Below are 23636 nucleotides of genomic sequence, written 5' to 3'. Positions count from 1 at the left end.
CGGTAACATAGAACCGACTGTTTGAGGAACGCCACTTACATTTGTTAATATACTGCCCACATTGAAAATTTCTAATTTTTTAAAAGCTATATCCCATCTGTGATAACCACAATCATGATCAACAGATTGAGATGGGCAGGTCACACATTGCGGGCTAACACGTGTTACCCACCTCAACAAATACGCTTCGGTAAATGCCACAGACAGAGAAGAAGGGACCGCCCGCCGCTTAAAACATTATAACTGGTTGTAGTACATAAGAATGCAATGCAATCTCTTAACCTGAAGGCGAGTTCCCAATTGGTCTATATCTGGAGTCCTTAGTTACCTAGCGAAAAGAAAAGTCCTCTTTTCATTAGCATTTATCAACAGCTCCCATTTGCTACCCATATTGTACGAACACATCCTTAAGTTATCGGGGTCCACATTTTGGCCGATATCTCGAGACCCTAGTCACGGAGCGGCATCAAAAACACTCTATACTATAGAATCATCAGCAGCTTCCATTTGCTACCCATATTGTACAAACACATCCTAGGGTTACCCGGGTCCACGTTTTGGATTATATCTCCAGACCCTAGTCACGGAACGGTATGAAAAATACTCTATACTATAGAAATCATCAACCGCTTCCATTTGCTACCCATATTGTACAAACACATCCTAGGGTTACCCGGGTTCACGTTTTGGCCTATTTCTCGAGACCCTGGTATCCGATTCTTAAAATTTCAAAACACAAACCATCTACTGAATAGTCCAAACAAAGCCTAAAAATTTGGTTTGGATAGGTGAGCCCGTTCTTGAGTTATAAGATATTTTACATATACACGCTTTAAAATTCACTTCACAGAAACTACTGTGAAACCGGCAGAAATATTTCCTTCACTGACATCATAACCTCATTGAAAAAAGTGGAATCAGTTGTCATGATTCATTATTGAATTATGCTCAGTTGTAACTTGACTTGAATACGGAGAACACGAAAATAAAAATTTTAAATAATAATAAATTTTCAAAGCACAAAAAAAAAAAAACAATTCGTGTGTTATTGTTTCAATAGTGTAAATAGTGAATTCCAGATGGGCAGATCGTTCACACGTAGCTGTGGAATTTTTTGTGGCGTAATGTTCAAGAACGCAAAATTGTTGCTGGCAAATAGGCAACTTATCGGTTGCACCTACACACAATTGTAAGTATTACTTATTTCATACAAAAATCTAATTTCAATGAAAATTATATAACCCCTACCAAAGCATATCGTACCAGTTCGAATGTGTCTACATGAACTCGATATGGAAATCGCAATTCGCAACTTAATTTTTTCAAGTTTGTTTACTTCTCTTTGTAGCACAGCTGCCGGCAGAAACGTGAACTGTCCTCAACGAGACTTCTTCACTTTTAGTGATCTTACAAACAAGAATCGGGAATATGCCAAAAAGGAGTTAATTGGGTAGGCGTGCAAATGTGTATTGCATCCGCTATTACTCACTTAAGTTGGCGTTTCGCAAATTTGCAGATACTCGATGCAAGAAATGTATGATGTGGTCGCCGACGTATCGAACTATTATAAGTTTGTCCCATACGTGAAGAAATCACTCGTACACAGTAAGCGTAATGACGGCTTCAAGGCTGACTTAATTGTCGGTTTCCCACCGCTGAACGAAAGTTATACATCAAACGTTTCGCTTCAAAATCCTGTGCTGGTAAAATCTGTATGCACAGATGGAAGATTATTCAACTAATAGGACTATGAATAAGTTCGTGCGGTTTTTTTTCGAAATTTGAAACTTTATTGACGTAAAATGGTTACAAATTTAATATTCAAAATATTGTCCATCGCTTACTACTACTTTTTCCCATCTTTCTGGCAATTCACGGATTCCCTTTGTGAAAAATTCGGTCGGTTTTGCCGCAATCCACGAATCGATCCATTTTTTGACTTCATCGTAATTACGGAAGTGCTGGTCAGCCAGGCCATGTTGCATCGATCGGAAGAGATAGTAATCGGATGGCGCAAGGTCTGGACTATACGGCGGGTGGGGTAGGACATCCCATTTGAGCGTTTCTAAGTATGTTTTGACCACTTGTGCAACATGTGGCCGAGCATTGTCATGTTGCAAAATAACTTTGTCGTGTCTATCGGCGTATTGCGGCCGTTTTTCTCGCAGTGCTCGGCTCAAACGCATCAATTGTCGTCGGTAGACATCCCCCGTAATCGTTTCATTCGGTTTCAGTAGCTCATAATACACAACACCCAGCTGGTCCCACCAGATACACAGCATAACCTTCAGGCCATGAATATTCTGCGCCGACGTCGATGTTGAAGCATGGCCAGGGTATCCATACGTTGCCCGACGTTTTGGATTGTCGTAATGGACCCACTTTTCATCGCCAGTCACAGTTCGATGCAAAAAACCCTTTCTTTTGTGCCGTTGAAGCAGTTGTTCGCATGCCATAAAACGGCGTTCAACGTCTCTTGGCTTCAATTCATACGGCACCCAATGGCCTACCTTTCGGATCATTCCCATGGCTTTTAAACGTTTGGAAATGGTAGATTGATCAACTCCCAAAGTTTTTGCAACCTCTTCTTGCGTTTGAGCCGGATCTTGATCGAGCAATTCCTCCAATTCGGTATCCATGAACTTTGGCGGCGCACCCTCGCGTTCTTCGTCTTCCAAGCCAAAATCACCACTTTTAAAGCGTGCAAACCACTTCTGGCACGTTCGCTCAGATAGAGCATGCTCACCATAAACTTCCACCAAGATACGATGACTTTCGGCTGTTTTTTTCTTCATATTAAAATAATGAAGAAGAATTCCCCGCAAAAACACATTATTTGGAACGAAATTCGACATTTTCAAGTGTGGTAAAAATATTGTTGTTTACGCTTCAAATAAAAAACTTATACTGACGTTTGTGCCTTACGACAGTAGCTCTCCAATGAATGTTTGGAAATGTGGATCGATGGAATAATAATCAAGTTACGCCATCTGTTGTAAAACCGCACGAACTTATAAATAGGCCTATTATTTGCGTAACAATTGGCGATTTAGTCCCGGTCTGAAGGATATTCCACAATCTTGTGTTGTGGATTTCAAAGTAGCTTTCGAATTCAAATCGCTGATACACAGCAATATTGCAAATATTTTTTTCGATTTAATTTGCGATCAAATGGACCATGCTTTTGTGGCGGAAGCTGAACGACGATATGGACCACCTTCAATTAAATCGCTTATATTATGGCGAAGATCTTGACCAAGACGCAATGAACAAGTTAAACATAAATAACTCCGTATTCAAGTACTTTTGTGTGATTGATTATTTTTATTTATATACTTTTATTATTATATTATATATTATATTATATATTATTATTATATATTGCAAAAATATCATTGTTAAACTTATACATACATTTGTACATAAGTGCATACATACATAAGTATATTTTTACTTATAGTTCACACGAGATCACACTATTTTGTACATAGCTTTACATGGTAATCATAAGCAAACAAGAAAAAAAAAGCCTCACCGACAGTACCCAGAGCTGAGGTGTGTATCTTTTTCAAACAAAATTACTCAAATATAACAAATTTATTAAATTAGTGGTTAAGTCTATTGTAAATAAACATTTTAAAACAAGAAATAATAACCAAACTGTTACAGTTCCTTTTTGTGGTATAACAACCGTGCTTTTTTAAGTTCCTGGGTAAAATGTATGAGTGGATGGATGATATTAACTCTTAACGGCCGAGAGCTTTTTTGTAATACTCGCCAATAAGACGCCGGGGAAATTAGAGGTGAAATTCTGAAACGTTTATAAGAATGAAAACTTTAACTAAACATTAATCTGATTTATTTTGATATTAATTCAATATATTTACTTGATTTATAATTTTATGTGGTCAACAAACCAGGGATGTAGCGGTCGTTAAGGGTTAACTTTCTTATCGGTAAACTATTAAAGCTATGAACGTGCAATACTTAACTACCGTTATTGCGATTTGAAAGACAGTTGGTTGTTCTAATGAAACACATTCAGACAGAACTTTTTCATTCAGTATCGAAGTTTATTTTCTTAGTCGATATGGGTCTTGCTGGACGAGCTTGCGAATTATTCTAAAAAAAAAAAAAAAATTTGTCAATTTTCAATATTTTTTAATAATCGTTTGTTTTTAACTCGTTACGTTTAATTACATAAATTTGTAAATTTTCAATATTTTTTAATAAAAGTTTACGTTAACATAGTTTAATACATCTATATTAATATTATAAAGAGGAAAACTTTGTTTGTTTGTAATGAATAGGCTCAAAAACTACTGGAGCGATTCTTTCACCATTCGAAAGCTACATCATCCACGAGTAACATGGATTATATTTTATTTTGGAAATAGGGCTCGAGATATAGGTCAAAACGTGGACCCGGGTAACCTTCGGATGTGTATGTACAATATGGGTATCAAATGGAAGCTGCTGGTGAATGCTTTAGTCCAGAGTATTTTTCATGCCGCTCCGTGACTAGGGTCTCGAGATAGAGACCAAAACGTGGACCCTAGAATGTGTTTGTACAATATGGATATCAAATTGAAGCTGTTGGTGAATGCTTTAGTACAGAGTATTTTTTATGCCGCTCCGTGACGGGTCTCGAGATATAGGTCAACACGTGGACCCGGGTAACCTTTGGTTGTGTATGTACAATATGGGTATCAAATGAAAGCTGTTGATAAGTGCTTTAATACGGGGTAATTTTCATACCTATTGATGACTAGGGTCTGGAAATATATGCCAAAACGTGGACCCGCCGTGTCTTTGCACCGAATTAAACCAAATTACACACATTGTTAAGGAGGTATTGAAGATGGTTTCCGTATAGTTTGGATACCTATTGGTAGATAGGGTCTCGAGATATAGGTCAAAACGTGGACCCGGTAACCTTCGGATGTGTATGTACAATATGGGTATCAAATGGAAGCTGTCGGTGAATGATTTAGTTCAGAGTATTTCCATCCGCTCCGTGACTAGGGTCTCGAGATAGAGACCAAAACGTGGACCCTAGAATGTGTTTGTACAATATGGATATCAAATTGAAGCTGTTGGTGAATGCTTTAGTACAGAGTATTTTTCATGCCGCTCCGTGACTGGGGTCTCGAGATATAGGTCAACACGTGGACCCGGGTAACCTTTGGTTGTGTATGTACAATATGGGTATCAAATGAAAGCTTTTGATAAGTGCTTTAATACGGGGTAATTTTCATACCTGTTGATGACTAGGGTCTCGAAATATATGCCAAAACGTGGACCCCCCGTGTCTTTGCACCGAATTAAACCAAACTTACGCACATTTTTAAGTAAGTATTGAAAATGGGTTTCGTAAAGTTTGGTTGTAATTCGGAGCACTGGCAACGGGTACAGCGTTCTTTTGAACCAGCCATAATGTCGCTTACTGTTTTAACGCTTGGGGCGGAACTGAACTGTCAAATTGACAGTGTGAGTTACAATGTGTCAATATTTCTTTCTGATTTGGATGCCATAAGGAAAAAACGTAAGTGCAACATGTAAAAATTGTTTGTGAATTTTTTTGGAGTGGATTTTGGAACAGTGAGTAATTTCTTACGAAATTTGAGAATTTAATGTGAAATCCGAATGAAATTATGTGTTCGTGGAAAAAATTTTTTTTTTAGTTTTTTTTTTTTTGAAAATATAAATGGATAATGGTTAAAAAAGCTCCAATGCTTAATAAAACATATAAATTGAAACGAAAAATTCATGGATGATCAGGAAAAAAGACGATTGTTTATTCGTAGCCGAAATTTCATTCCGCAAACAAAATTTGATGGCACTTCTCTGCTCAATCAAATCAGACATTGTAAAAATCGAAAAATGCACTCTGGCAAGCGTAAATATATTACTAATATTGACATTCACGTGAAAGTTGGCTCAGATGTTATTAACAGCGCTGCCAACTCATGAAAAAAATAACTAGAGCGAAATTTTAATCCCGCGAAGCTTAACAAATAAATTCACCTTACTTTTTGCCCACAGTAGTATATCGTCGATACGGCCTTGTAAGCCACATTCAGAAGGCTTGCTCGTATCACGCGGTAGTTGCAGACAATCATTTTCTACAGATAGCGTAGGGAGCATTTAGGTTATAAACTGTATGTAGTCAAAGGACCAAGTTTCACTTAGTAGCTGAAGCGTGCACCCCACCACCACTTCAACGCCGGCGAAAGATCAGGACGTAATCTATACTAATATTATAAAGAGGAAAACTTTGTTTGTTTGTAATGAATAGGCTCAAAAACTACTGGACCGATTTTAAAAATTCTTTCACCATTCGAAAGCTACATCATCCACGAGTAACATGGATTATATTTTATTTTGGAAATAGGGCTCGAGATATAGGTCAAAACGTGGACCCGGGTAACCTTCGGATGTGTATGTACAATATGGGTATCAAATGGAAGCTGCTAGTGAATGCTTTAGTACAGAGTATTTTTTATGCCGCTCCGTGACTGGGGTCTCGAGATATAGGTCAACACGTGGACCCGGGTAACCTTTGGTTGTGTATGTACAATATGGGTATCAAATGAAAGCTGTTGATAAGTGCTTTAATACGGGGTAATTTTCATACCTATTGATGACTAGGGTCTGGAAATATATGCCAAAATGTGGACCCGCCGTGTCTTTGCACCGAATTAAACCAAACTTACACACATTGTTAAGGAGGTATTGATGGTTTCCGTATAGTTTGGATACCTATTGGTAGATAGGGTCTCGGGATATAGGTCAAAACGTGGACCCGGGTAACCTTCGGATGTGTATGTACAATATGGGCATCAAATGGAAGCTGTTGGTGAATGCTTTAGTTCAGAGTATTTCCATCCGCTCCGTGACTAGGGTCTCGAGATAGAGACCAAAACGTGGACCCTAGAATGTGTTTGTACAATATGGATATCAAATGAAAGCTGTTGATAAGTGCTTTAATACGGGGTAATTTTCATACCTATTGATGACTAGGGTCTCGAAATATATGCCAAAACGTGGACCCGCCGTGTCTTTGAACCGAATTAAACCAAACTTACACACATTGTTAAGTAAGTATTGAAAATGGGTTTCGTAAAGTTTGGTTGTAATTCGGAGCACTGGCAACGGGTACAGCGCTCTTTTGAACCAGCCATAATGTCGCTTACTGTTTTAACGCTTGGGGCGGAACTGAACTGTCAAATTGACAGTGTGAGTTACAATGTGTCAATATTTCTTTCTGATTTGGATGCCATAAGGAAAAAACGTAAGTGCAACATGTAAAAATTGTTTGTGAATTTTTTTGGAGTGGATTTTGGAACAGTGAGTAATTTCTTACGAAATTTGAGAATTTAATGTGAAATCCGAATGAAATTATGTGTTCGTGGAAAAAAAATTTGGTTTCGTTTTTTTTTTTGAAAAATATAAATGGATAATGGTTAAAAAAGCTCCAATGCTTAATAAAACATATAAATTGAAACGAAAAATTCATGGATGATCAGGAAAAAAGACGATTGTTTATTCATATGCGTTGATTTGAAATTTAAAAACAATCTTCTTTTTTCCTGATTTTCAATTTATATTTTATATTTACTCAAAAACAAATAGAAAAACAAAAAATATTGTTTATGCCAAAGCGCTTGAATGAAGAATAAAGAAATAAATAATATGAAAATCATATATTTTCTGTTCTAAACCATATCTATTCTATTTTAGTGTGCCCAGCGAAGGGGGCCGGGTTTGCTAGTATATCGCACCCTAAATACAAAAGGGTCACAACTCAAAATGTACGTTCTGCTCAAATATGAACGAGACGGTATCAATAAAACGGTCCGCGGATGACATATGGCAAAAATAATTTTTTTGTTTTTTGGTAGGACTGTTATAAGCTTACATGGCAAATTTCAGCGTGATATATCACATAGTTTGGTTTCTGTGCTACTGTAAACAAGTCAAGCTCGAGTGTGGAAAATTTAGAGTTGTGCCCCTTTTGTATTTAGGGTGCGATATAATAAATTGCCTTTTGTTCGGTCCTCGAATAATCTTTCCTACTTACAAAAAAAAAAAAAATCACAAAAATCGACTATTTTTTGGCCCCAAACAGTGGGGTTCCCCCTTAATTTCCGAGAATTCGCTCTCAAAGAGAAAAATAAAAAAAATTAACTGAACGCAAAGCAGTAAAAATTTGCAAGCTCACCTTATTAAATTGTTGACGGGAAGAAGTCACAAAAAGTAAAAAAAAAAAAAATTAAAAAGTAAAGCAAATATAATGCAAAATAACGACCCTAGCACCACATGATTTATTTCGTCCATAATAATTTATTCTATTTCATCAACGATGTCAGATGAAGAACATTAAATTTTCAATTGAATTGTTGTGGCAATCATAGCTTTCTATATATTTTCCTTGCTGCTGTATATGCATGTATGGGGGCGTCCATAAATTACGTGAGGTATCGTGAGATTTTATTCAACCCCCTCCCCCATCCCCCAATCTCACGTGAGATTTTTCAAAATGTGGGTTTCTTATGTAAACGCGTTGGATTGTTATTGTAAAAAGAAAAAAAAATTGCTTCGTGCTTTTATTTACGACTAGTTAAGACTAGTAATCAATATTGCTGAGAGTTATAAGTGTAATCAAAATGTATCAATAGAAGACTTAAATCGTAACTACTGCGATTAAAAAAAGAATATCTACTCTAATTCAGTCCATGGAGAATCATGCGCGGTTTCAAGAGAGACTATTGGGACCAACATGTCCATATGATTTTCAGTAAAATCATGTGCTCCTTCAACTTCGTTCTAATCTAGCCACTCTAAGCCGTTGACGCTTGCGCACAGTAACTCATTAGCTCGTCTTGTGACAATCCGTGAGGGTCGCACTTTGCGGAACATACGCGCTTGCTTAGCTGGTGCAATGTGAGCTGCTCTCCTGTGCTCTGCAGGTCTTGTGATAGATGCGAAGTAAATACCGCATGTACTGCAGCATATTTTCTCTAAATCATCACGTATACTTGGGCAATAGAGATCAATAGGCGTGCTGATGCAGGCATTCAGCGGTTGAATCGGTACGCGTATTAGAAATGGAGCAAATGATTTTCCGTCATGTTCTTTAAAGTCCGGAATTGTCAAACGTCAACCTGAGTGATAGGGCGTTCGGCTCATAGTGGCGCGAAAACAACCGACGGGCTACACTGTACCGCAAATTCAGATTAAATTGAGCTATTTGGTATAAAACAAATATGGTGGTTTGACAGTAGTAATGTATAACGTCGAAGTATGAATGAAATTATTTTCTTTTGAACGAATTAGTGAATGATCTTAATCATACTACGATTACGTTTGAGATTAAATCTTAAGCATGTACAATTTTTTTGTTTCAATCAGAAAAAAATTGCGTGATATTTGCCGAGACCCCCCCCCCCTCTCTCCAACGTAAGATTAGATGAGATTTGGCTCGACCCCCTCCCCCCCTTAAACATCTCACGTAATTTATGGACGCCCCCTATGCAAGTATATGATATACATACATATATTGCCAAATTAGTTAATAACCAAGAAGTGCAAGCATAAAACACCAAAGATATCTTCAATGCTTTCGATTTGCATTTCGCAAACTGCAGCAGCGGTGACTGGAAGCTGTGGTTCAGAAGTGCATGCCTCTACATGATTGACCGATTCCTATTTAATATAGGATATCTAAATTAGATACTCCATTTTAATCAATTTTTTTAATTTAAATTTAGAATTTTATCTCAATTCGAAAAATTTTAATTCGTGTTTATTTTTACTTTGCGTTTAACTGTTTCTCTCACTTGCAAATTCTTACAAGTAAAAAAGTAAGTCTGTAAGTCGGTTTAATGACGATAGTTTAACGTGAGAACGTCATAAGAAAATACTGATGTACTGGTTGCAATTTTCAAAACAAAATTTTAATTTTATTTGTTTGATAGATATTTTGTAGGGATATAGAGGAGGAGGTAAATGGAATCGCAATGGAATAGGTCAAGTTAAATTTACACAAACATGAAAGTTGACGAAACATTTCTCAAATTCATGAAAGATATGTTCAATTTCGATTGTGCATCAGACGTTAATAAGTCAAAAACACTAAGAGGCAACATCATCGATTTGCCTTTTTCAAGACACTTTACACTCGAAACACTCCCTTTCATTTCCTATTTTTCCTATCATCGTCCTATTCGCAACAGAGAAATGATTCATTACCATGCACACGGGAAGAAGGCATATGCAAATACAAATATGCGAATTTATATATGTACATATGCGCATATACATACATATATACATATGTTCACTCAAGTAGGTGTGCAGATGTCGAACGTTGCCGAATGCGGGGGCCGATTGTGCTCTATGTCGTTCGTTCCGCGCTTTCGCTTGCAGTTCATGCAAGGTAACGACCAGCCGGCTAAATCGAATTATAAGACGTTATCACGTCAAAATGTATACAGTAAAAACTTGCTACTTCCCCTCAAATTGAAATGTTATTTTGCTCTCTCACTCTCCCTTACTTTGCAATTGTTTTGGATACATGAACACCAAAACTTGTTAATTTGTTACAATTTTTACAATTTATTTGCTTCATGAACAGACCTTTTGACTGCCTTATAATATTTTATTTAAAATAAGCACAAAACTCTGCTCTTATTGCCGTACAAATTTCTGTTATACAGTTTACCGATTTCAATAAATATGCGTGCCAGTGATTTAGTCGAAAAAATATATGATTATATTTTAATAATAAAATAACACATAATAATACTATATAATAATACGAAAATATAATTTAGTTTGCATGAAGAATCAAAAAAAGAAAGTACTTTATTTTTAAAATGGGACATTTTGAAGTGAAAACTTCTTTAGAATCGTTGGGAGTGATTTGAGACTCGATGAAACGAAAAAGCGACACCAAAAAGAAGAAGAAAAAAGATATACGTATATATATGTATGTATAGAAAATGCTTTATTACCAGGCACACAGAAGGATGGCATAAGCAAATTTAAATTTGTGAACTTATATATGTATTTATATATGCGGATATATGTATATATGTTGTGTGTATGTACATATGTGTAAGTAAAATTTTTTGATATTTCGCTTAGTTTTCGAGATATTTAATAAAAAAGGTCTCAAAATGTCTCATTTCAGTAGTGTCTAAACTTTTTGATCTACATTATCGCACAAAATGATTTTTCAATCACTTCAGGTGTTCTTCGTCCATCCAATTCCATTTGTTTCAACTCCAAATAAGTATTCTCATACTTCTTCGCCAACCACTCAGGTAATGGCTTAGACCAGTCTTCCGGAGGCTGTGTTCGCTTATTCCACGTTGTATTACCATAGTGTGCCTCCATGCGTTTTCGCCGTGGACATTTTGGGTATTATTTAACAACTAAATCATATCTGGTAATATGAAAATAGTGATTTAGAAAACAGCTGTTTGGAGCCGGCTCTCTTCTTCTTCTTATGAAAAAATAGGCAACAATAATTTTATGCTCTAATTTTAAAACCCGTATTACTGTGGTAAATTTGTTTCGAAATTGGCTCAAAACTCTTTTAGGTAACTAGTTTTAAATGTATTTTTTTTTTATTATTATAAGAGCACTTAGCACTACGACCTGAAAGATGTATTGTGCCTTTTTCATGGATTAAAAGTATTTCTCTGAGCCCAAATTCCTCAACAAATTTTAGTGTTTGTCCTATTTTATGGAGCCCTTTTTTCCTCTGGTAAAATATGTTTACACTGGTGTTTGCCCCTCTTATGCATCAGTGCTGGACACGGACATGCTGCTGGAGTGACAGTCCTTGACCAGATATACTACATATAGTAAGTCCGGTTGTTCCGGTAACATAGAACCGACTGTTTGAGGAACGCCACTTACATTTGTTAATATACTGCCCACATTGAAAATTTCTAATTTTTTAAAAGCTATATCCCATCTGTGATAACCACAATCATGATCAACAGATTGAGATGGGCAGGTCACACATTGCGGGCTAACACGTGTTACCCACCTCAACAAATACGCTTCGGTAAATGCCACAGACAGAGAAGAAGGGACCGCCCGCCGCTTAAAACATTATAACTGGTTGTAGTACATAAGAATGCAATGCAATCTCTTAACCTGAAGGCGAGTTCCCAATTGGTCTATATCTGGAGTCCTTAGTTACCTAGCGAAAAGAAAAGTCCTCTTTTCATTAGCATTTATCAACAGCTCCCATTTGCTACCCATATTGTACGAACACATCCTTAAGTTATCGGGGTCCACATTTTGGCCGATATCTCGAGACCCTAGTCACGGAGCGGCATCAAAAACACTCTATACTATAGAATCATCAGCAGCTTCCATTTGCTACCCATATTGTACAAACACATCCTAGGGTTACCCGGGTCCACGTTTTGGATTATATCTCCAGACCCTAGTCACGGAACGGTATGAAAAATACTCTATACTATAGAAATCATCAACCGCTTCCATTTGCTACCCATATTGTACAAACACATCCTAGGGTTACCCGGGTTCACGTTTTGGCCTATTTCTCGAGACCCTGGTATCCGATTCTTAAAATTTCAAAACACAAACCATCTACTGAATAGTCCAAACAAAGCCTAAAAATTTGGTTTGGATAGGTGAGCCCGTTCTTGAGTTATAAGATATTTTACATATACACGCTTTAAAATTCACTTCACAGAAACTACTGTGAAACCGGCAGAAATATTTCCTTCACTGACATCATAACCTCATTGAAAAAAGTGGAATCAGTTGTCATGATTCATTATTGAATTATGCTCAGTTGTAACTTGACTTGAATACGGAGAACACGAAAATAAAAATTTTAAATAATAATAAATTTTCAAAGCACAAAAAAAAAAAAACAATTCGTGTGTTATTGTTTCAATAGTGTAAATAGTGAATTCCAGATGGGCAGATCGTTCACACGTAGCTGTGGAATTTTTTGTGGCGTAATGTTCAAGAACGCAAAATTGTTGCTGGCAAATAGGCAACTTATCGGTTGCACCTACACACAATTGTAAGTATTACTTATTTCATACAAAAATCTAATTTCAATGAAAATTATACAACCCCCCTACCAAAGCATATCGTACCAGTTCGAATGTGTCTACATGAACTCGATATGGAAATCGCAATTCGCAACTTAATTTTTTCAAGTTTGTTTACTTCTCTTTGTAGCACAGCTGCCGGCAGAAACGTGAACTGTCCTCAACGAGACTTCTTCACTTTTAGTGATCTTACAAACAAGAATCGGGAATATGCCAAAAAGGAGTTAATTGGGTAGGCGTGCAAATGTGTATTGCATCCGCTATTACTCACTTAAGTTGGCGTTTCGCAAATTTGCAGATACTCGATGCAAGAAATGTATGATGTGGTCGCCGACGTATCGAACTATTATAAGTTTGTCCCATACGTGAAGAAATCACTCGTACACAGTAAGCGTAATGACGGCTTCAAGGCTGACTTAATTGTCGGTTTCCCACCGCTGAACGAAAGTTATACATCAAACGTTTCGCTTCAAAATCCTGTGCTGGTAAAATCTGTATGCACAGATGGAAGATTATTCAACTAATAGGACTATGAATAAGTTCGTGCGGTTTTTTTTCGAAATTTGAAACTTTATTGACGTAAAATGGTTACAAATTTAATATTCAAAATATTGTCCATCGCTTACTACTACTTTTTCCCATCTTTCTGGCAATTCACGGATTCCCTTTGTGAAAAATTCGGTCGGTTTTGCCGCAATCCACGAATCGATCCATTTTTTGACTTCATCGTAATTACGGAAGTGCTGGTCAGCCAGGCCATGTTGCATCGATCGGAAGAGATAGTAATCGGATGGCGCAAGGTCTGGACTATACGGCGGGTGGGGTAGGACATCCCATTTGAGCGTTTCTAAGTATGTTTTGACCACTTGTGCAACATGTGGCCGAGCATTGTCATGTTGCAAAATAACTTTGTCGTGTCTATCGGCGTATTGCGGCCGTTTTTCTCGCAGTGCTCGGCTCAAACGCATCAATTGTCGTCGGTAGACATCCCCCGTAATCGTTTCATTCGGTTTCAGTAGCTCATAATACACAACACCCAGCTGGTCCCACCAGATACACAGCATAACCTTCAGGCCATGAATATTCTGCGCCGACGTCGATGTTGAAGCATGGCCAGGGTATCCATACGTTGCCCGACGTTTTGGATTGTCGTAATGGACCCACTTTTCATCGCCAGTCACAGTTCGATGCAAAAAACCCTTTCTTTTGTGCCGTTGAAGCAGTTGTTCGCATGCCATAAAACGGCGTTCAACGTCTCTTGGCTTCAATTCATACGGCACCCAATGGCCTACCTTTCGGATCATTCCCATGGCTTTTAAACGTTTGGAAATGGTAGATTGATCAACTCCCAAAGTTTTTGCAACCTCTTCTTGCGTTTGAGCCGGATCTTGATCGAGCAATTCCTCCAATTCGGTATCCATGAACTTTGGCGGCGCACCCTCGCGTTCTTCGTCTTCCAAGCCAAAATCACCACTTTTAAAGCGTGCAAACCACTTCTGGCACGTTCGCTCAGATAGAGCATGCTCACCATAAACTTCCACCAAGATACGATGACTTTCGGCTGTTTTTTTCTTCATATTAAAATAATGAAGAAGAATTCCCCGCAAAAACACATTATTTGGAACGAAATTCGACATTTTCAAGTGTGGTAAAAATATTGTTGTTTACGCTTCAAATAAAAAACTTATACTGACGTTTGTGCCTTACGACAGTAGCTCTCCAATGAATGTTTGGAAATGTGGATCGATGGAATAATAATCAAGTTACGCCATCTGTTGTAAAACCGCACGAACTTATAAATAGGCCTATTATTTGCGTAACAATTGGCGATTTAGTCCCGGTCTGAAGGATATTCCACAATCTTGTGTTGTGGATTTCAAAGTAGCTTTCGAATTCAAATCGCTGATACACAGCAATATTGCAAATATTTTTTTCGATTTAATTTGCGATCAAATGGACCATGCTTTTGTGGCGGAAGCTGAACGACGATATGGACCACCTTCAATTAAATCGCTTATATTATGGCGAAGATCTTGACCAAGACGCAATGAACAAGTTAAACATAAATAACTCCGTATTCAAGTACTTTTGTGTGATTGATTATTTTTATTTATATACTTTTATTATTATATTATATATTATATTATATATTATTATTATATATTGCAAAAATATCATTGTTAAACTTATACATACATTTGTACATAAGTGCATACATACATAAGTATATTTTTACTTATAGTTCACACGAGATCACACTATTTTGTACATAGCTTTACATGGTAATCATAAGCAAACAAGAAAAAAAAAGCCTCACCGACAGTACCCAGAGCTGAGGTGTGTATCTTTTTCAAACAAAATTACTCAAATATAACAAATTTATTAAATTAGTGGTTAAGTCTATTGTAAATAAACATTTTAAAACAAGAAATAATAACCAAACTGTTACAGTTCCTTTTTGTGGTATAACAACCGTGCTTTTTTAAGTTCCTGGGTAAAATGTATGAGTGGATGGATGATATTAACTCTTAACGGCCGAGAGCTTTTTTGTAATACTCGCCAATAAGACGCCGGGGAAATTAGAGGTGAAATTCTGAAACGTTTATAAGAATGAAAACTTTAACTAAACATTAATCTGATTTATTTTGATATTAATTCAATATATTTACTTGATTTATAATTTTATGTGGTCAACAAACCAGGGATGTAGCGGTCGTTAAGGGTTAACTTTCTTATCGGTAAACTATTAAAGCTATGAACGTGCAATACTTAACTACCGTTATTGCGATTTGAAAGACAGTTGGTTGTTCTAATGAAACACATTCAGACAGAACTTTTTCATTCAGTATCGAAGTTTATTTTCTTAGTCGATATGGGTCTTGCTGGACGAGCTTGCGAATTATTCTAAAAAAAAAAAAAAAATTTGTCAATTTTCAATATTTTTTAATAATCGTTTGTTTTTAACTCGTTACGTTTAATTACATAAATTTGTAAATTTTCAATATTTTTTAATAAAAGTTTACGTTAACATAGTTTAATACATCTATATTAATATTATAAAGAGGAAAACTTTGTTTGTTTGTAATGAATAGGCTCAAAAACTACTGGAGCGATTCTTTCACCATTCGAAAGCTACATCATCCACGAGTAACATGGATTATATTTTATTTTGGAAATAGGGCTCGAGATATAGGTCAAAACGTGGACCCGGGTAACCTTCGGATGTGTATGTACAATATGGGTATCAAATGGAAGCTGCTGGTGAATGCTTTAGTCCAGAGTATTTTTCATGCCGCTCCGTGACTAGGGTCTCGAGATAGAGACCAAAACGTGGACCCTAGAATGTGTTTGTACAATATGGATATCAAATTGAAGCTGTTGGTGAATGCTTTAGTACAGAGTATTTTTTATGCCGCTCCGTGACGGGTCTCGAGATATAGGTCAACACGTGGACCCGGGTAACCTTTGGTTGTGTATGTACAATATGGGTATCAAATGAAAGCTGTTGATAAGTGCTTTAATACGGGGTAATTTTCATACCTATTGATGACTAGGGTCTGGAAATATATGCCAAAACGTGGACCCGCCGTGTCTTTGCACCGAATTAAACCAAATTACACACATTGTTAAGGAGGTATTGAAGATGGTTTCCGTATAGTTTGGATACCTATTGGTAGATAGGGTCTCGAGATATAGGTCAAAACGTGGACCCGGTAACCTTCGGATGTGTATGTACAATATGGGTATCAAATGGAAGCTGTCGGTGAATGATTTAGTTCAGAGTATTTCCATCCGCTCCGTGACTAGGGTCTCGAGATAGAGACCAAAACGTGGACCCTAGAATGTGTTTGTACAATATGGATATCAAATTGAAGCTGTTGGTGAATGCTTTAGTACAGAGTATTTTTCATGCCGCTCCGTGACTGGGGTCTCGAGATATAGGTCAACACGTGGACCCGGGTAACCTTTGGTTGTGTATGTACAATATGGGTATCAAATGAAAGCTTTTGATAAGTGCTTTAATACGGGGTAATTTTCATACCTGTTGATGACTAGGGTCTCGAAATATATGCCAAAACGTGGACCCCCCGTGTCTTTGCACCGAATTAAACCAAACTTACGCACATTTTTAAGTAAGTATTGAAAATGGGTTTCGTAAAGTTTGGTTGTAATTCGGAGCACTGGCAACGGGTACAGCGTTCTTTTGAACCAGCCATAATGTCGCTTACTGTTTTAACGCTTGGGGCGGAACTGAACTGTCAAATTGACAGTGTGAGTTACAATGTGTCAATATTTCTTTCTGATTTGGATGCCATAAGGAAAAAACGTAAGTGCAACATGTAAAAATTGTTTGTGAATTTTTTTGGAGTGGATTTTGGAACAGTGAGTAATTTCTTACGAAATTTGAGAATTTAATGTGAAATCCGAATGAAATTATGTGTTCGTGGAAAAAATTTTTTTTTTAGGTTTTTTTTTTTTTGAAAATATAAATGGATAATGGTTAAAAAAGCTCCAATGCTTAATAAAACATATAAATTGAAACGAAAAATTCATGGATGATCAGGAAAAAAGACGATTGTTTATTCGTAGCCGAAATTTCATTCCGCAAACAAAATTTGATGGCACTTCTCTGCTCAATCAAATCAGACATTGTAAAAATCGAAAAATGCACTCTGGCAAGCGTAAATATATTACTAATATTGACATTCACGTGAAAGTTGGCTCAGATGTTATTAACAGCGCTGCCAACTCATGAAAAAAATAACTAGAGCGAAATTTTAATCCCGCGAAGCTTAACAAATAAATTCACCTTACTTTTTGCCCACAGTAGTATATCGTCGATACGGCCTTGTAAGCCACATTCAGAAGGCTTGCTCGTATCACGCGGTAGTTGCAGACAATCATTTTCTACAGATAGCGTAGGGAGCATTTAGGTTATAAACTGTATGTAGTCAAAGGACCAAGTTTCACTTAGTAGCTGAAGCGTGCACCCCACCACCACTTCAACGCCGGCGAAAGATCAGGACGTAATCTATACTAATATTATAAAGAGGAAAACTTTGTTTGTTTGTAATGAATAGGCTCAAAAACTACTTGACCGATTTTAAAAATTCTTTCACCATTCGAAAGCTACATCATCCACGAGTAACATGGATTATATTTTATTTTGGAAATAGGGCTCGAGATATAGGTCAAAACGTGGACCCGGGTAACCTTCGGATGTGTATGTACAATATGGGTATCAAATGGAAGCTGCTAGTGAATGCTTTAGTACAGAGTATTTTTTATGCCGCTCCGTGACTGGGGTCTCGAGATATAGGTCAACACGTGGACCCGGGTAACCTTTGGTTGTGTATGTACAATATGGGTATCAAATGAAAGCTGTTGATAAGTGCTTTAATACGGGGTAATTTTCATACCTATTGATGACTAGGGTCTGGAAATATATGCCAAAATGTGGACCCGCCGTGTCTTTGCACCGAATTAAACCAAACTTACACACATTGTTAAGGAGGTATTGATGGTTTCCGTATAGTTTGGATACCTATTGGTAGATAGGGTCTCGGGATATAGGTCAAAACGTGGACCCGGGTAACCTTCGGATGTGTATGTACAATATGGGCATCAAATGGAAGCTGTTGGTGAATGCTTTAGTTCAGAGTATTTCCATCCGCTCCGTGACTAGGGTCTCGAGATAGAGACCAAAACGTGGACCCTAGAATTTGTTTGTACAATATGGATATCAAATGAAAGCTGTTGATAAGTGCTTTAATACGGGGTAATTTTCATACCTATTGATGACTAGGGTCTCGAAATATATGCCAAAACGTGGACCCGCCGTGTCTTTGAACCGAATTAAACCAAACTTACACACATTGTTAAGTAAGTATTGAAAATGGGTTTCGTAAAGTTTGGTTGTAATTCGGAGCACTGGCAACGGGTACAGCGCTCTTTTGAACCAGCCATAATGTCGCTTACTGTTTTAACGCTTGGGGCGGAACTGAACTGTCAAATTGACAGTGTGAGTTACAATGTGTCAATATTTCTTTCTGATTTGGATGCCATAAGGAAAAAACGTAAGTGCAACATGTAAAAATTGTTTGTGAATTTTTTTGGAGTGGATTTTGGAACAGTGAGTAATTTCTTACGAAATTTGAGAATTTAATGTGAAATCCGAATGAAATTATGTGTTCGTGGAAAAAAAATTTGGTTTCGTTTTTTTTTTTGAAAAATATAAATGGATAATGGTTAAAAAAGCTCCAATGCTTAATAAAACATATAAATTGAAACGAAAAATTCATGGATGATCAGGAAAAAAGACGATTGTTTATTCATATGCGTTGATTTGAAATTTAAAAACAATCTTCTTTTTTCCTGATTTTCAATTTATATTTTATATTTACTCAAAAACAAATAGAAAAACAAAAAATATTGTTTATGCCAAAGCGCTTGAATGAAGAATAAAGAAATAAATAATATGAAAATCATATATTTTCTGTTCTAAACCATATCTATTCTATTTTAGTGTGCCCAGCGAAGGGGGCCGGGTTTGCTAGTATATCGCACCCTAAATACAAAAGGGTCACAACTCAAAATGTACGTTCTGCTCAAATATGAACGAGACGGTATCAATAAAACGGTCCGCGGATGACATATGGCAAAAATAATTTTTTTGTTTTTTGGTAGGACTGTTATAAGCTTACATGGCAAATTTCAGCGTGATATATCACATAGTTTGGTTTCTGTGCTACTGTAAACAAGTCAAGCTCGAGTGTGGAAAATTTAGAGTTGTGCCCCTTTTGTATTTAGGGTGCGATATAATAAATTGCCTTTTGTTCGGTCCTCGAATAATCTTTCCTACTTACAAAAAAAAAAAAATCACAAAAATCGACTATTTTTTGGCCCCAAACAGTGGCGTTCCCCCTTAATTTCCGAGAATTCGCTCTCAAAGAGAAAAATAAAAAAAAATTAAATGAACGCAAAGCAGTAAAAATTTGCAAGCTCACCTTATTAAATTGTTGACGGGAAGAAGTCACAAAAAGTAAAAAAAAAAAAAATTAAAAAGTAAAGCAAATATAATGCAAAATAACGACCCTAGCACCACATGATTTATTTCGTCCATAATAATTTATTCTATTTCATCAACGATGTCAGATGAAGAACATTAAATTTTCAATTGAATTGTTGTGGCAATCATAGCTTTCTATATATTTTCCTTGCTGCTGTATATGCATGTATGCAAGTATATGATATACATACATATATTGCCAAATTAGTTAATAACCAAGAAGTGCAAGCATAAAACACCAAAGATATCTTCAATGCTTTCGATTTGCATTTCGCAAACTGCAGCAGCGGTGACTGGAAGCTGTGGTTCAGAAGTGCATGCCTCTACATGATTGACCGATTCCTATTTAATATAGGATATCTAAATTAGATACTCCATTTTAATCAATTTTTTTAATTTAAATTTAGAATTTTGTCTCAATTCGAAAAATTTTAATTCGTGTTTATTTTTACTTTGCGTTTAACTGTTTCTCTCACTTGCAAATTCTTACAAGTAAAAAAGTAAGTCTGTAAGTCGGTTTACTGACGATAGTTTAACGTGAGAACGTCATAAGAAAATACTGATGTACTGGTTGCAATTTTCAAAACAAAATTTTAATTTTATTTGTTTGATAGATATTTTGTATGGATATAGAGGAGGAGGTAAATGGAATCGCAATGGAATAGGTCAAGTTAAATTTACACAAACATGAAAGTTGACGAAACATTTCTCAAATTCATGAAAGATATGTTCAATTTCGATTGTGCATCAGACGTTAATAAGTCAAAAACACTAAGAGGCAACATCATCGATTTGCCTTTTTCAAGACACTTTACACTCGAAACACTCCCTTTCATTTCCTATTTTTCCTATCATCGTCCTATTCGCAACAGAGAAATGATTCATTACCATGCACACGGGAAGAAGGCATATGCAAATACAAATATGCGAATTTATATATGTACATATGCGCATATACATACATATATACATATGTTCACTCAAGTAGGTGTGCAGATGTCGAACGTTGCCGAATGCGGGGGCCGATTGTGCTCTATGTCGTTCGTTCCGCGCTTTCGCTTGCAGTTCATGCAAGGTAACGACCAGCCGGCTAAATCGAATTATAAGACGTTATCACGTCAAAATGTATACAGTAAAAACTTGCTACTTCCCCTCAAATTGAAATGTTATTTTGCACTCTCACTCTCCCTTACTTTGCAATTGTTTTGGATACATGAACACCAAAACTTGTTAATTTGTTACAATTTTTACATTTTATTTGCTTCATGAACAGACCTTTTGACTGCCTTATAATATTTTATTTAAAATAAGCACAAAACTCTGCTCTTATTGCCGTACAAATTTCTGTTATACAGTTTACCGATTTCAATAAATATGCGTGCCAGTGATTTAGTCGAAAAAATATATGATTATATTTTAATAATAAAATAACACATAATAATACTATATAATAATACGAAAATATAATTTAGTTTGCATGAAGAATCAAAAAAAGAAAGTACTTTATTTTTAAAATGGGACATTTTGAAGTGAAAACTTCTTTAGAATCGTTGGGAGTGATTTGAGACTCGATGAAACGAAAAAGCGACACCAAAAAGAAGAAGAAAAAAGATATACGTATATATATGTATGTATAGAAAATGCTTTATTACCAGGCACACAGAAGGATGGCATAAGCAAATTTAAATTTGTGAACTTATATATGTATTTATATATGCGGATATATGTATATATGTTGTGTGTATGTACATATGTGTAAGTAAAATTTTTTGATATTTCGCTTAGTTTTCGAGATATTTAATAAAAAAGGTCTCAAAATGTCTCATTTCAGTAGTGTCTAAACTTTTTGATCTACATTATCGCACAATATGATTTTTCAATCACTTCAGATGTTCTTCGTCCATCCAATTCCATTTGTTTCAACTCCAAATAAGAATTCTCATACTTCTTCGCCAACCACTCAGGTAATGGCTTAGACCAGTCTTCCGGAGGCTGTGTTCGCTTATTCCACGTTGTATTACCATAGTGTGCCTCCATGCGTTTTCGCCGTGGACATTTTGGGTATTATTTAACAACTAAATCATATCTGGTAATATGAAAATAGTGATTTAGAAAACAGCTGTTTGGAGCCGGCTCTCTTCTTCTTCTTATGAAAAAATAGGCAACAATAATTTTATGCTCTAATTTTAAAACCCGTATTACTGTGGTAAATTTGTTTCGAAATTGGCTCAAAACTCTTTTAGGTAACTAGTTTTAAATGTATTTTTTTTTTATTATTATAAGAGCACTTAGCACTACGACCTGAAAGATGTATTGTGCCTTTTTCATGGATTAAAAGTATTTCTCTGAGCCCAAATTCCTCAACAAATTTTAGTGTTTGTCCTATTTTATGGAGCCCTTTTTTCCTCTGGTAAAATATGTTTACACTGGTGTTTGCCCCTCTTATGCATCAGTGCTGGACACGGACATTCAGTGTCTTACTAGTATTGCCTATGGTTCTTTTAAGGTCCTCTTGTTGTTGTAAGAGGAAAAACATTCCCCATACTTGTACGGGGAGTGCTGCTGGAGTGACAGTCCTTGACCGGATATACTACATATAGTAAGTCCGGGTGTTCCGGTAACATAGAACCGACTGTTTGAGGAACGCCACTTACATTTGTTAATATACTGCCCACATTGAAAATTTCTAATTTTTTAAAAGCTATATCCCATCTGTGATAACCACAATCATGATCAACAGATTGAGATGGGCAGGTCACACATTGCGGGCTAACACGTGTTACCCACCTCAACAAATACGCTTCGGTAAATGCCACAGACAGAGAAGAAGGGACCGCCCGCCGCTTAAAACATTATAACTGGTTGTAGTACATAAGAATGCAATGCAATCTCTTAACCTGAAGGCGAGTTCCCAATTGGTCTATATCTGGAGTCCTTAGTTACCTAGCGAAAAGAAAAGTCCTCTTTTCATTAGCATTTATCAACAGCTCCCATTTGCTACCCATATTGTACGAACACATCCTTAAGTTATCGGGGTCCACATTTTGGCCGATATCTCGAGACCCTAGTCACGGAGCGGCATCAAAAATACTCTATACTATAGAATCATCAGCAGCTTCCATTTGCTACCCATATTGTACAAACACATCCTAGGGTTACCCGGGTCCACGTTTTGGATTATATCTCCAGACCCTAGTCACGGAACGGTATGAAAAATACTCTATACTATAGAAATCATCAACCGCTTCCATTTGCTACCCATATTGTACAAACACATCCTAGGGTTACCCGGGTTCACGTTTTGGCCTATTTCTCGAGACCCTGGTATCCGATTCTTAAAATTTCAAAACACAAACCATCTACTGAATAGTCCAAACAAAGCCTAAAAACTTGGTTTGGATAGGTGAGCCCGTTCTTGAGTTATAAGATATTTTACATATACACGCTTTAAAATT

At 36.5% G+C, this 23636-nt stretch overlaps 2 pseudogenes; both read left to right on the top strand.

The window, feature by feature from the left end:
* Positions 1-1036: 1036 nt before the first annotated feature.
* LOC128867681 (coenzyme Q-binding protein COQ10, mitochondrial-like) lies at positions 1037-3289 on the top strand (annotated as a pseudogene).
* Positions 3290-12928: 9639 nt separating this feature from the next.
* LOC128867649 (coenzyme Q-binding protein COQ10, mitochondrial-like) lies at positions 12929-15183 on the top strand (annotated as a pseudogene).
* Positions 15184-23636: the final 8453 nt, after the last annotated feature.

Source organism: Anastrepha ludens, chromosome 6 (assembly GCF_028408465.1).
Source record: "Anastrepha ludens isolate Willacy chromosome 6, idAnaLude1.1, whole genome shotgun sequence".
NCBI classification, from domain to species: domain Eukaryota; kingdom Metazoa; phylum Arthropoda; class Insecta; order Diptera; family Tephritidae; genus Anastrepha; species Anastrepha ludens.
The sequence above is the reverse complement of the archived record's forward strand: the minus strand, read 5'-3'. Positions and strand labels throughout refer to the sequence as shown.